This window comes from Zingiber officinale, chromosome 9B (genome assembly GCF_018446385.1).
Source record: "Zingiber officinale cultivar Zhangliang chromosome 9B, Zo_v1.1, whole genome shotgun sequence".
NCBI lineage: Eukaryota > Viridiplantae > Streptophyta > Magnoliopsida > Zingiberales > Zingiberaceae > Zingiber > Zingiber officinale.
In genome coordinates this window covers 42085953-42101439 of record NC_056003.1, presented here as the reverse complement: position 1 = coordinate 42101439, position 15487 = coordinate 42085953, and positions in this window count along the sequence as shown.

Here is a 15487-nt window from a genome sequence, read left to right as displayed (position 1 = left end):
AGTTGATTACTAGACTCTAGCAATCAACTAATACATAACTTTTAGCCATCCTAATGGTCGAAATGTGCCTCACTCACTCTCCTCATCCCATAAATACCTTATGTCAGATGACCTTTTATTTTTTTCTGGACTTTTGTGCTTGGAGCTTTCTCATCTCTAAGTCTTCGTCCACCCTTGTATCCAACCTTAATTACAATCGAATTAGGCTTTCTTTTTGCTAAGAATCAGCCTCCTTGGACTTCTGTGACTTGCATCTAGTCATCTAACCTATAAGGAATTCTCCTTACTAAGTATCATCGGCCTCCTTGGATGTTTCCTGAACACTTATTACACAAGTGAGATCTAACTTTTCCGCCTAAACTTAAATACTCATCAAACATTGAAACACCATGTTCGGGCATGATTGTACAGTAAATAAGTTATGTATGAAGACTTATTAATCCATTTATATATTAATCGATTAATTTAATATTCATTTAATTTTTTTTAAACCCATAATATTAATTACATTTAATTAACATATAAAAATTTAACATGTAATCCAACCTTTACATAAGTCAAATCTCTAATTATTTAGAAAGATGGCTAAGCTCATCTAATCAAGATTTTGTTGATCATTTTATTAAAATACCAATTATATGTTTATATATTTATACATAAAACAAAAAAAAGATTATGATCTGAACTTATTTATCTCAAATTTAGACTCACAACAAATATACGAAATTATTGTAGGATCGAAAAGCACTAAAGGAGAGTGAATATCATTCTTGGCTAATTCGTTCATTTCAAGTAAATTCAAAGTAAATATGCAGCAGAAATAAAAGAGCGACAAACAAAACACAAACACCAAGGATTTATTTAGTTTGGAGTCAATGGCGACTCCTACTTCAAGACTCGCACGTAAGAGTGCTTTCGATGGGCAATCACTAATCAATCATAAAATCTTTACAAATTACAATAGATATATAATTTAAGTGCAGAACAAGTATACCAACAATTAAGAATGAGAAATTCTGGACTTCAAGTTATTGGAGCAGTGTTACAGCTTTTTCGGATCGTCTTTGGAGCAGTGCACAGAAGAAGGATCGCAATTTTGTGTTATATCTATGCATCTGCTCGAACTAGGCTTAAATAGCCTGCTGAAGGCGCCTTCAGCCTCCATAGGAGGCGCCTTCAGTCCCAAGTCAGCCGCGTTAATAAGCTCCTCGACGTTCACTGCTTATCCACCCAAAGGCGCCTTCCATCAGCTGTCCAAGGTGCCTTCAACGTCCTTGGAAGGAGCCTTCTGCCCTGCTTCTTGCGCAGCTGTAGCCAAGGCGCCCGAGGCGCCTCTAACAGCCCGGAGGTGCCTGAACATTGTTCATCCGAGCCAAACATGCACAATTCGCTTCCTGCAAAATACGTTAGTCCAAGAAACCAATCATACCCTGCAAAACAAAGTTAACAATATAGACATGAAAAATAAAGCATTTGACAGTCTTCGGACTGCCCAGTTTTGACTTCGGATTTCCTCTGGAAATCCGAAGTCAAACTGATGCCTACTGTTCCCTCGCTGGGGAATGCATCATCACATACTCCTCTCAGAAGTGTTTATCTATTGCCAAATCGGTCCTCCAGACGACTGGACTTTCTGCCTAGGGTTATCATCCCCTAGGACCTAGGGTTACCACCTCTTAAGATTTTTCATAGCCTAAGGTTACCATCCCCTAGGGTTTTCCATAACTTAGGGTTACCACCCCCTAGGTCCTACCTAGGGTTACCATTCCCTATAGTTTTCCACAACGTAGGGTTACCATCCCCTAGGGTTTTCCACTTGTCTAACCGTAGCTAGGACTGTAGGGTTACTGCCCCCTAGGACCTAGGGTTACCACCCCCTAGGATTTTCCACCTGCCTAGAATCCACTAGAACTTTTGCCTAAAAACACTTAGGACTTTCCTACAATCTCATTCAAACTCATTAGACCACAAATAATCTTAACTTTGAACCTTTTGACATAATCAAAATCACCAACAATTATGAATCAAATCATATCAATATAAATGAACTATATCAACTTTTATCACAAGACCATAATAATTTTAGCGGTTAGATCTATTTTACAACATAATATAAATGAATAAATCAGAAGACCAATTTCATTAAGATATTTTTTATATTTTAGAATTTTTTTTTCTTTTTCTCGTTCTAATATAACATTTATTAGAATGAGTATTAAAATTTCATCCATCCTTCGTTAAAGAAATTAACTAATATATTTATTATTATCATGTATGCGTGTTAATTCTGTTTAATTTATTAATTCTTAAAGAAGTTTGGATTGGATAGTGACCACGGAAATGGTGATGCATTTAATGTGTGAGCTGTCAGAAAAGGATAGAACAGCCCAACTTCAGCTTCAACATGCTTAGAAGCTTCACCTATCTATCTGTTCGTTTGGGTGCAAGTTGCATGCAGCTGCTGGCAACATCCAGCCAAAAACAATACTGACTCGTCTTTCTCTTAAATCATTTATTAATTTAATTGAGCGGGATCATCGGCCAGAACTAAGGGCGACAATTTTTAGAACAATTTCTCAATAGTAAAAAAAAAAAAATAATTATTAAAGCAAATGCTCTACTCCGAATTCCATTTTTTATTATGAATTTATCACAAATTGGAACAAGATTAAGCAAAAAGGGGATTCTTAATTAAGGCAAATCAATAAAACACCCTAAATTTTGAGATTTAACTGTGTTATCAATGAAAGGTCATCATATCTCCGTGTGGAGCTCTCTGTCTCCTTCTTGTAGGCCGTCAAACTCCTCTATGCTTTGCTAGTCGTCGTGTCAAAGCCTCATTTATCTCCCACTATAATCTCCTAATTAAGGGAACTTCTTTTCTTCTCATATTGTAATATTTGAATACCTAGTAAAAAAAATTGCTCTTATTTGCTCCCAAAACACTCATTCATTCTCAGGTTGGTCGTGAAGGATCAACTGCTCACCTAAGATCGCATTACTTTTTAGGGATGGGCAATCGATGTGTATTCTACGATAAGAGTTGGAGACGTTGGACCACCTATTATTTAGCTGTGAATTCAACGTATTATATCTCGAGGGTATATTTATCCTCCAAAATAGATGGTACCGTCTAATGATAATATATGAAATAATTGATATCAATCACTTAAAGATAATACAACAAGCTAAAAATGATAATGTGTGTATGTATGCATGTACATGTGAAACACTCAAAAATTCAGAACAAAAAGAACTATAATTATAAGCAACGGAAATAATAAAACAAAGCAACTCAACATAAATCCAACTCGAGAGAGGCTGACAACCAGGACCTCTGAGCGATACACATCCTCTATTTGTTTCCTGAAAGTCAAAGGAAAAGTAAAGATAGTGAGTACAACAACTTAGTGGATAGAAGAAAATAGTGCATGAATAATATGCTATTATGAGATCAAAAGATGTAGTCTCAGGTGAAATATTTACTATAACAGTAAGAGAATATCAACTATTAACAGAGGATAACTAACTACATACTCATCTACTAACCTATTCAACCAGGTGTGACCAATAAATCGGGAGTACATACGGTACATCTCAACCTATACAAATAAAAAACATGACCGACATATAGCAAGTATATAACAAGCACTGATTGTAGGAGAACGCTCTACCACGGATTGTTCCGTGGGCAGTTAGGGTAAACAAATAATCATTATCTGCAAGCGAACTCGCTAGCATGAATGATATCGTAGGCAGACAGGACAAGTAAACAGTCACTATCTGCGGGCAAACTCGCTACCACGAATGGTCTCATGGGTAATTGTATATATCATGATCGTTGACGACTCTCTCAACCATGAATGGGAGATAATGGTAGACATGATATACTAACGGTCGCTGACAACTCTTTCAACCACGAATGGGAGACAATGGTCGACAGGATAAACTGATGTCACTGACGACTCTCTCAACCATGAATGGGAGACAATGATAGACAGGATAATAGTAACAAAGGGTCCAATAGGGTACTCAAAAATATTAAACTATGGTATAATCTTACCAATGTATAGGCATGAGCCTATATAACTAGTAAGGGTCTACTAGGATACTCGGTATCCTATACTACGATATAATCCTACTAATATATAGGCAGAAAATAGACAATCAGACCCCCAAATTACTAGTCATCTAGTATTAATATCTCAACTAATTCTATGATATCATTACACATATAATAACCAACAGGGTCGAGATCAAGTAATCCTAGGAGTTGATCTGAAGGGAAAAGCCTAGTGGAATACGTTACCCCTCTGCTAGGGAATGATTTCCATCAAGTATAGGTCAATATAATCTCATTAACATATATGCCCTCGCACTAGTATACTACTATACTACCTATAATATCAGTGGCCTATAGGCACGAGACTAAGTATATAACGATACTATAACATAAATTCATGGACATAAGTTATATGCCTAAATAACACAAGGGTCTATTATAATAATATCTTACACTACGATATGAAATAACAAACAAAGGTTTAGCAAGATGTGCGATATCCTATACTACGGTATAATCATCCTAACAATAAATATAAACTCAAATCATCTACCAAAGGATCTAGCAGAAACATCCAACGTCCTATACTATAGTATGGTAATATTATGCATATCTATAAACACAATCATGAATATCAAACATAACTACATAGTTATCAATAATAGATCAACATATAAGAACAAACAATAAGATATCAAACTCAGGAGTGATATAGGACAGACTTAAGGTAAGTGAGTAAGTGCGACCTAATCAAAACATGGCAGTAATCAAACATGTACTATAATCAGAGCTCTCAAAAAGATAAGCAAGATCTACCCACCTCAAAGGTAGATCATCCTAATCGTCTTCAATTCATAGGATCTACTTTGAACTCCAATCCTATATACAGTATGTGAATCACAACTAAGTACTTGAATAATCTTAATAACCATGCATAGTCTACATATGTTAATCACTTATTTCCCGTTTAATAGTTATCTTAATTTCTCAATTACTATTAATGAATCTCTAATTTACTTCGCCATCACTAATATGATTAGAAATTTAATTAACTACCAAGTTAATTAAACTAGTTTAGATAACTTAAATCCGTAATTAATTTCCTTATCCAATCAACTAACAAATCATTCTAACTTGCTAATTATCCTTTGAATTAAACAAAGTTACATAATCTCAGAATTTCACATACCAATTATCATCAATTTACCTAATTAATACTAATGGATTAATTAATTAACCCATCTATTGATTAATTAAAACTAAAGCAATTTAATTAGAGGTCATTAATTAACCCGATTACCTATTGTATATAGTCTCCTCCTTTTTGACAGTAGCCGGCACACACAGCCGATAGAACTCGAGCAGGCGGCGACAGTCGCTGCTCGTGGGAGATGGCGCAAACAGGGACATAAATAGTCGGCGACGAGGCTTCAGTGGCTTTGCACGATGGTGGAAACCGCGGCGGCTAGCATGCGACCCTGCTGCAATCTGGAGGTCGATTGGCCGGTGGCGAGAATCGTAGTAGCGAGTTGCTTCTCGTGACTCGGAAGTGTGAGAGGCCGATAACTCACTCTCTGATGTCGCCTCAGCTCTTCGGTGATGACCAACGACAGTCGATAGTGATCCACTTTCCACGACATCGAGGAAGGTTGAACGAGAGCGACACTGGTCAGCAGGGTCCATAGAGATGGTGTCTATTACTGGCCAAAATTTATGTCTACGCTATCATCGCCTTCCACCTTTTCTATGTCTATCTCGTCATCTATTTCCTTATGGCATAGTCGTTTAGGTCATCCGTCATTCGATGTTTTGCAACATTTTTTTTATCCTTGGGTCTTTCATTTTCTGCGAATACTTTGTTTAATTTTTCATGCACTTCGTGCAATATTAATAAGAGTCATAAATTATCCTTTCATAAATCTAGTATTTCGTCTCGTGCTCCTTTGGATATTATCTTTTATGATGTTTGGGCATCTCCTATATCATTATTTGATGGACTTAAATATTATGTTATCTTTGTTGATCATTTTACAAAGTATATATGACTTTATCCTTTACACAATAAATCGGATGTATACTCTACCTTTATTGCATTCAAAACTCTTGTTGAAAATCGGTTCTCGATGACTATCAAAATACTATTCACCGATAATGGAGGTGAATTCTTAGCCCTTCGCTCCTTTCTTACTACTCATGGTATTAGTCATCTTACCACTCCACACACTCCTGAACACAATGGATACTCCGAATGTCGTCATCACCATATAATTAAAACTGGTCTCACTTTGTTGCACAAAGCATCTATTCCACTCACTTTCTGGCCTTATGCCTTTGTTGCGACAGTCTATTTAATTAATCACATGCCTAAGGTCGATCTCTCCCATATGTCCTCTTTTGAAAAATTGTTCACCACTGTTCCTGATCTTTCTAAGCTTCGAGTTTTTGGGTGTCTATGCTTTCCGTGGTTGCGCCCCTACTCTCACCACACGCTTGATCCCAAGTCAACCACTTGTGTCTTCCTTGGCTATTCTCTCACCCAAAGTACCTTTCTGTGCTATGATGTAGCTCTCAAAAGAGTCTTTGTATCTCGTCATGTTAAGTTTGTGGAGCATATTTTTTTTCATTTGCCATCACCTCCTCCTTGGATTCCACAATAATAGACACTGACTCTGAGCTCTCTATTGCACCAGTTCTCTCATGGGACCCTCCAGCACCGATGTCGTAACCTACCACTAACCATAGTCGTCCGCAAGTGACTTCTTCACCGCTGTCATCATCTCCGCCATCATCTCTACCATCATCACCTCTTGTTGTTGGGTCATCCACGCTGCCTGGTGGCAACCGACCCTCTAGCCCACTGACTCTTTCTCCCTCTCTCGCTTCTCTAAACCAATATCCCATACAAACTCGCTCTAAAAAAGCTATCTACAAACTCAATTCAAAGTATCTTCTTTATACTAGTCTTCCACAACCTTGTGAAACCTCCTCTGTCATGCAGGCGCTCAAAGATCTGAATTGGGTACAGGCCATACATGAAGAGTATGGTGCTCTTCTCTATAATCAGACTTGGATTCTTGTCCCACCTTCGCTAGACCAAAATCTTGTGGGTAATAAGTGAGTGTTTTGCATTGAGCGTAATTCTAATGGCTTAATTGATCGGTATAAGCTAAGGCTCACCTTGTTGTCAAGGGTTTTCATCAACGCCCTAGTGTTGACTTTCATGATACATTCAGCCCTGTTATTAATCCAATAATAATGCACATTGTTCTTAGTTTGGCTGTGAATCAGAGATTGGTGTCTTCGCCAACTTGATGTAAACAATGTGTTTCTTAATAATCATCTTGCAGAGGAGGTTTATATGGCGCAACCTTCGGGTATGCGCGGTGTTGAGTTTCTGGATCATGTGTGTCATTTGCATAAGGCGCTTTATGGCCTGAAGCATGCTCCACGTGCCTAGTATTTGGAGCTTCGTGCTTTCTTGGTCTTTCTTGGTTTTATCGCATCCTGAGCTGACACCTCCTTATTTGTTTATTCTTGAGATGATATTGTTATCTATTTTCTTGTATATGTTGATGATCTAATCATTACAGGGAGTGATGCTTCTTCTGTTGACATCATAGTATGTAAACTTCATGCAAAATTTGTGATTAAGGATCTTGGGGCTCTTTCCCTCTTCTGCAGTATTGAAGTTCGCCCAACCTCAAATGGCCTTCTCTTGTCTCAGCAAAAGTATGTCACTGATCTTCTCTCCAAACACAACATGCTTGATTCCAAGTCGGTCTCCACTCCTATTACTATTGGCTCTCGTCTTACTTTACATGATGGGTCTTCATCTTTTGATACGACTAAGTTCCGACAAGTGGTTGGAGGCTTACAACATCTCCATATGACTTGCCCTGATATTTCTTTTGCGGTCAACAAGCTTTCATAGTTTATGCATGCTCCTTCAGAGACGCATTGGGGTGCTGTGAAGCACATCGGTATCTCAATGGTACTAGGGATCTTGGCATTCGTCTTCTTGCAGATACACCTTTTACTCTTCATGGTTTCTTCGATGCAGACTGGGCAGGAGATCTAGATGATCGGTGTTCTACGGGTGCATTTATTATTTTTCTAGGTACTAATCTGATTTCCTGAAAATCTACCAAACAACGCACGATTGCACGCTCTTCGACTAAGGCTAAATATCGTGTCATTACCTCTGCAGCAACTGAGATCCAATGGATTAAGTCACTTTTGACAGATCTTCTTCTTTCGATTACCACGCCTGCTGTGCTTTGTACTGATAATTTGGGTGTCACGTATCTTTCAGCTAATCATGTTTTTCACTCTCGGATGAAGCGTCTGCCTATTGACTATCACTTTGTTCGTGATCTGGTGTAGGCCTCTGAATTACGAGTTACTCATATTCCTACTGAGGATCAGTTGGTTGATGCACTTACAAAGTCGCTTTCTCGACCTTGATTTTTTTCTATTTGTAGCAAGATCGGTGGCATTTCTGGGACACCATCTTGAGAGGGCGTATTAGGAAATAATTATTATAAGTAAATAGTTATTTATTTCATAGTTATTAGGAAATAATTATTATTATAAAATAATTATTTATTTCCTAGTTATTAGAGAATAATTATTATTAGGAAATACTTATTATTTTCCTAATTTATGTATTTTCCTATTTTCACTTGTAATGGTATTTATATATATCATATACTATCATTAATAATATGTGTGAATTCTATCGTCCATACCTTGAAGGTCTCTTATAGTTTGCGGTCAAGTGTCTTTATGTATGGATAAAAACATGAAGTCTCATGGAACTTGGATAGGGGAATGATAAATCTGCGGGATTGCCTAGGGAAGACTTACCTCCACAAGGGGAGTAGTATATGTCATTGATAAATAGGAACAATGAAGCTAGAAATACGATCAAATCTATAAGGCGAATTCTTGTTGGATTTTTGCAAAGCTTACTCTCCTGGTACATCACCAAATTAGAAAAGTATCCATGTTCAATCAATTTGAAAATTTTCAATTGGATGTAAGGTTGACTTTGAATTCTTCACTAAAGCAAGAAGGGTGGGCCTATCTAAATTTTTCTCCATAGTCTTTGGTATCCAAAACATACTAGTGTGTTGAGAGGATTTCTTGTTGGGATGAGGAAATTATTTACATGATCACTAATTGTAGATTTATCTCAGTTTCAAGAAGACTCTTGGCTTGTCCTAGCCTTCTTTCTTCCCTAAGTTGTAAATTTCATGGCTTCAAAAACATTTTGACTACTATGAGAAGATAACTTTCATTGTAAAATACTCCAGAATTTTGATTGAATATGCTTTAGCATCCTTAAATGAGAAGATGTCAAGTAAGAAAAGATAATTTCCTATAAAATAATTTGATTCTATGCTGCTAAGGGAAATGCTTTAAATTCTCATCAATGACAAGAATTTGATTGAATATGTCTAATTTGGACTAACACAGAAACCACTCATACACTATATTGTGGCATAGAAACATGAATTGTAAATTAGTAAAAATTAGCAATATCATCTTGTTAGTTTTATTATTCCCCTATCCAAGCTCCACTGTTGATTGTATTGTTCCTCATTTATTCTTTTGGTTGTTGGTTTATTTTTTTAGCTTGGAAATGGAAAACCAACATAATAGAAACAAAGGAGTCACGTCAAATCCAACTTTGAGTAAGAATACAAGTAAAAATTCAACTAAAACAAATCCACAAAGTGAAGGACATTCAAATGTAAGGTGGACTACATTTCTATCCTTGAAATTTGTTGATTTGTGTGAAGAAGAAATTTTACTGGGCAATCGACCAAATAGTCACTTTAATACAAATGGATGGAAAAACTTAGTGAGAAAATGTAATGATGCAACTGGAAAAAAATTATGTGTACAATAGCTTCGAAACCATTGGGATTCCATGAAGAATGATTGGTTATTATTCAAGAAGCTGATGCACATGGAAATTGGAGTTGGTTGGAATCCTACAAATAATTCACTTGATGCTTCCGATGAATGGTGGGAGACAAAACTTAGGGTAATGTTTCTAATTTTATTTGCATAAAAAATTTTATTCGTTCATTGATAATAATATACTTTATTATTGCAAGAAAATGGAGAGTATGTTAAATTTAGAAATAAAGATTTATTACTCGTGTTATTTCGATATGGTAAATTATTTTTTGATGTTGTTGTCATGGGGTAAAGGGCAAGGGCACCAAGTCAATAAACTGTGCATTGCGTTGATGATAATGAAGAGGTTATGAAGGAAAATGATGATTTTCCTGATTTTGAAGGGCATATTGGCATTGATGATAGTGAATATAACAAGGATAGGGGAATCGAGCATGATGTAAGCATTGGAATAAAAAAAAAGTAATATGGGTAATGACATTGTGTTTCCATCTTTGTCATCATTAAACAAAAAATTTAATGGAGAAGATGGTAAAGAAAAGAAGAAAATTTCTAGAATAACCTCACTAAAGGAAGATATTCACTCTCTTTTAAAGTATCTAGAAAATAATGTAGGATACAATTGAGATTTGAGTGAAAAAGACTTTAAATCTTTTTACTAGTTTAAAACAAAGTCGTGCGATGGAAAAGTAGAGAACAGGTTCGGTTACTTGGTTCGGAGCCTAGGTCGACTCCTATTCCATAGTCCGCGATCCTTGATCGCACCGATGGACAATCCACTAAGATTCTTCTTTATGAAAATCTCAGAAAGAAGCAATGCGTACAGTATACAAGAATATAAGATAGTAACAACCTACTATCTTATATGAGTTTAAGTACAATGTAAAAATAAAGTATACCGACAGTATGTGTAAGTTGAAGCTCGGTTGGCACTTGAACGAAGTAGTTGCTTGCGTATAGATGAGTTGTAGAGCAGTAGCACGAACAGCAGCAGCTAACACAGAGATGAACTTCGAACTCGACGGATTGCGTTACTCAGCCTCGGACCTCGAGCTCACTTTTATAAGAGTCGTCGATGTTCGGTCGACCGATCCTTGTGTTCGGTCGACCGAACCAGCTCTCTTCCTTCTTTATTGAGATTTACTGAGATTTGATCTTCGAGCATTAACTGATCTTTAATGGTTCGGTCGACTAATCCTATTGTTCAGTCGATCGAACATTGACCTTTCCTGTTCGTCGAGATCTTGAATTAATGCACCATTAATGTCTTCATTGTTCGGTCGATCGATCCCCTAGTTCAGTCCATCGATCAGCCAATCTTCCTTCTTTGTTTCTGCTCGATCTGAATTGTGCTGAGTCATCAGGGTTCGATCGACCGATCATCTTGTTCAATCGACCGATCAAGCTTTGATTGGACCCTACTCTATTTTGATCTGAACAAATATCTGCTTAGAGTTGGCCTTATTCAGTCGACTGATCATCTGGTTCAGTCGACCGATCAAGCCGAACCTGTAAAATAGTATTAGACAATAATCCTGCAAAACAGATATTAGTGCAGTAATAATAAATGCATGAGTAATAATAATAGACAGTTCAACTATTTTGATCTCAACTTGGAAACTTTCCCGATTTCTTCAGTTAGATCAGCGACCTTAGGTTGTTCTTTTCATAAACACGACCTCACTGTCGTTCCTCCAGTTGCTTACCTCAACTTACCTACAAAATATTGGTCCTCCAGACTTGTTTGGACTTTCTCTGCTCAATGTCTGATCACCTGATCCACTAAGGCCTTTCCTACAATACTACATTAGCCAGCAGCAATAATAGTAATACAGAATGCTATGGTAAAACTAAACTTAGAATCACCAAGATCAGCTGGTTCAGTCAACCGTGTGTGGTTGACCAGAAACCATCTGATCAACCTTGCTTGGAGTTCACTCCTCCAAGACTTCTCGTTACCTAAGGTTATATCCCCTTAGGATTTTCTCCATCTGACTTCACTTACCAGAACCTAAGATTACCATCCCCTAGGGTTTTCTCCACCCGGCTTCATTCACCAAGACTCAGTATTCGGCTACCCAGGGATCAGGTCCTTCAGACCTATCCACCTTACTTCTATGATCTACCGAGATTTTCCTTTCCTAGCCTACAACTAGGACTCAGTATTCGACTACCTAGGGATCAGGTCCTCCAGACCTATCGAATCCACCTGGCTTCCACGATCTACCGAGATTTCTCTTGCCTAGCCTACAATTAGGACTTTCTAAGACTAAGCTCCATTAAACATACTTAAACATATTTGTCGGACATTAAAACCTTGGAGGTCGATTGCACCAACAAATAAGAGCACCGTAACTTCCACACCTTTGACAGAGAAAGGCATTAAATCTGTAATGGTGATATTAAAGAATGCTCCTAGAATAGAATATATAATTGAGCTTTGATGTTACGCTTGTAACTTGTTGAGTAAAAAAGAAATGTGGGTGATTTTTCTCAATCAACCTGATAATAATTGTCGTTTGGCGTGATTAAAGTATAATCATGACATGAGTAAAAAAAGCTTAATGTTATTGATAGTGGTTTATACCTGTGATATGAGGAATTCAGTTTATTTGACTAGAAAACATGATGCAATATTTATCGAAGTTAATCAATGTTTTTTGTTTTGGTATCTTATACATGTTTTTTGTTCATTACTTTTATAGTTTAATGGAGCCTTGGGATGTTCAGCACTGTGTTTTAACTGATTCAAATATATTTTGTGAGGATGAACCAATTAAAGATGAAGATGGATTCCAAGATGATCTAGAATAGATGATTGTATGCAAAATAATAGCACTTAGTATTTTAACATATTTTGAGACTTATATTCATAAAGTTTCATGATGTACATCTGAGCGAACTGGTAATAAATTCATAGAAGAAGTATTAAATGGCCATAGTATAAGGTGCTATCAAGCTTTTCGTTTGACAAAACCTGTATTCTTGGATTTATGTCATGAGTTAACCTAAAACTATGATTTGATCCCTACTAGGGGAATGTCTATCTATGAGGAAGTAGGGATTTTTTTGATGACTTGTGCTCATAGTACATATAATAGGTTATTGCAAGAGATATTTAATCATTCAAGTGAAACCATTTCAAGACATTTTCATAGAGTTCTGAAAGTTGTTGGGAATCTAGATGAAGATATAATTAAACCTTATCTTGAGTATAATGAGGGAAAAGGGTACCACATGCCTCAACATTAACATACAAGCCATTTTTTGACGTATGTTATATTATTTTGAAGATAATAAACAACACCACATATTCATGTATTAAACTTATTTAGTGTTTGTAATCTACTAAATTGTTTGTTTTAAAATGATTAATAGGATTGCATCGGAGCATTTGATGGCACACATGTTAAGGCGTGATTACCACAAGAACAAGCAATCCCATATATTGGACGCAAAGGTTTTCCCACGCAAAATATTCTAGTAGTTGGAGACTTTAATATGTGTTTCATTTGTTTGGGCTGGATGGGAAGGAGCTGCTCATGATAGTAGAATATTAAGAGAAGCTATTCATAGACCAGAATTTAATTTTCCTCACCCAAAAGGGAAAAAGTATTACTTGGTTGATGTTGGATATTCACATATGTTAGGATATATGGTTCTTATAAAAGTGAAAATATAAGGTATCATCTTGAAGACTTTTGCCAATCTAGGACCTTGCAACTACATGCACCAAGAAATTTGAAAGAAAAATTCAACTTTTACCACTCGTCATGTAGGAATTGTGTTGAATGAACATTTGAAGTTTGGAAAGCAAGATGAAATATTTTGGCTGATATGCCTTATTATTATATTGATACACAAAGAGAAATTGTGCTGACAACAATGACCATTCACAACTATATAAGAAAGAAGAATGTTTCAGATGAGACATTCTGAATAGCTGAGTATGAATGTTGTCAACCATCTACCGAACGCAATATATTTACAGCAACTCTATGGTGGAGTATAAAGATAATCCTAGCAATATATATTGGATGGCAGTGCGTAATTCAATTGCTATGGAAATTGCAAGAAGTGGACGATAATTTTAGTGTTAGATTTTTTACATTTTTTTAGTCATGTATTTGCTATTTAATTGCTTAAATTGTTCCATCATATTTCACTTTATTGTTTTCATTAATATCACTTTACTTTATATTGAAATTAGATATTGTTCTGACACTGAATATTCATTAATCTTTGGTTGCATTAACTCAATTTTCAAGTCTTCCAAATTTTATGGTCAATTGATTGTCCTTCGTGATCACCTTATATGCTTAGCAAGTATTTGAGTTGATGAGATCGAAGTTGGCCATGGAGGTCGCGAAAGCTAACAATTTGAAGTCCAAAACCCTCTATTAATCTATATGTATATATATAGTTGAGTGTCGGAAGCAACGCAAATAATTAAACATTTGTTATGATATATCCGAAGGAATCTGTTACGTTGTTTAAGCTTTGGAGAATGGAGTTCCACATGAACGTGCCACATATTGTTAAAGTAATATTTTTGTTTTTTTAATTATTTGTTGATTATAAGTTTTTTCTCTTAAATTTTCTTTTAATTATTGCTAATGAGTTGCTATTTAACTTTTTAATTGTTTGAAATTTTTGTTAACTTTATTAAAAAATCGATGCTTAACATATGTTTAATTGTAAGTTTTCCCTTTGTAACTTACATGCAATAATTAAAATGCAGTTATACCCTTTTTGGTAATTTTGTTAATAAAAAGATCTTATAATACTAAACACATCAATACCTTTAAGTTGATTATAATAAGTTCACCTAAACCCTTTAACAACTTATTTTTAAAATAAGACCTAACAACTTATAAACTCTTAAAACTAGGGTTGACATATTTTTAAAAATTCCCAACCCTTCCCGCTTCCAACCCGTTCCCGTTTCGAATTTTTCCTGACCCAAATGTTTCTCGACCCGAGTGATCGAGATTTTTCCCGACCAGATCAAAATCGGGAAAAGGATTAGGAACACAAGCTCTACCCGGCGGGATTCCTGACCCAACCCGAATATATTAATAATAATTTTTAATTAGATTTTTTTTAAAAAAATAACATAGAAAATTAGGGTTAAGAGTTAAAATATCTAAAAATGAAGGACGATTTTAAAAAACACACAAAAAGAAAAGTAGAAAAGAAAGAAAACTAGGGTTAGACACTTGACTTACGCATCTACTCATTCAGTCGTTAACGACGCACGCGAATCATGCCGTTCGTCGTTCGTCGTTCGCCGTTTACCCTTCATCATTCGCCCTTCACCCTTCGCGTTCGCCCTTCACCGGTTACCGTTCGCTGGCTTATTCCACTATAAAACCCTAGTCGACGCCCACATCTCCTTTTCGATCCGCTGCTACCACTTGTTAAGGCCCACAACATTTAAATGTATAATATATATATATATATATATATATATATATATATATATATATATATATA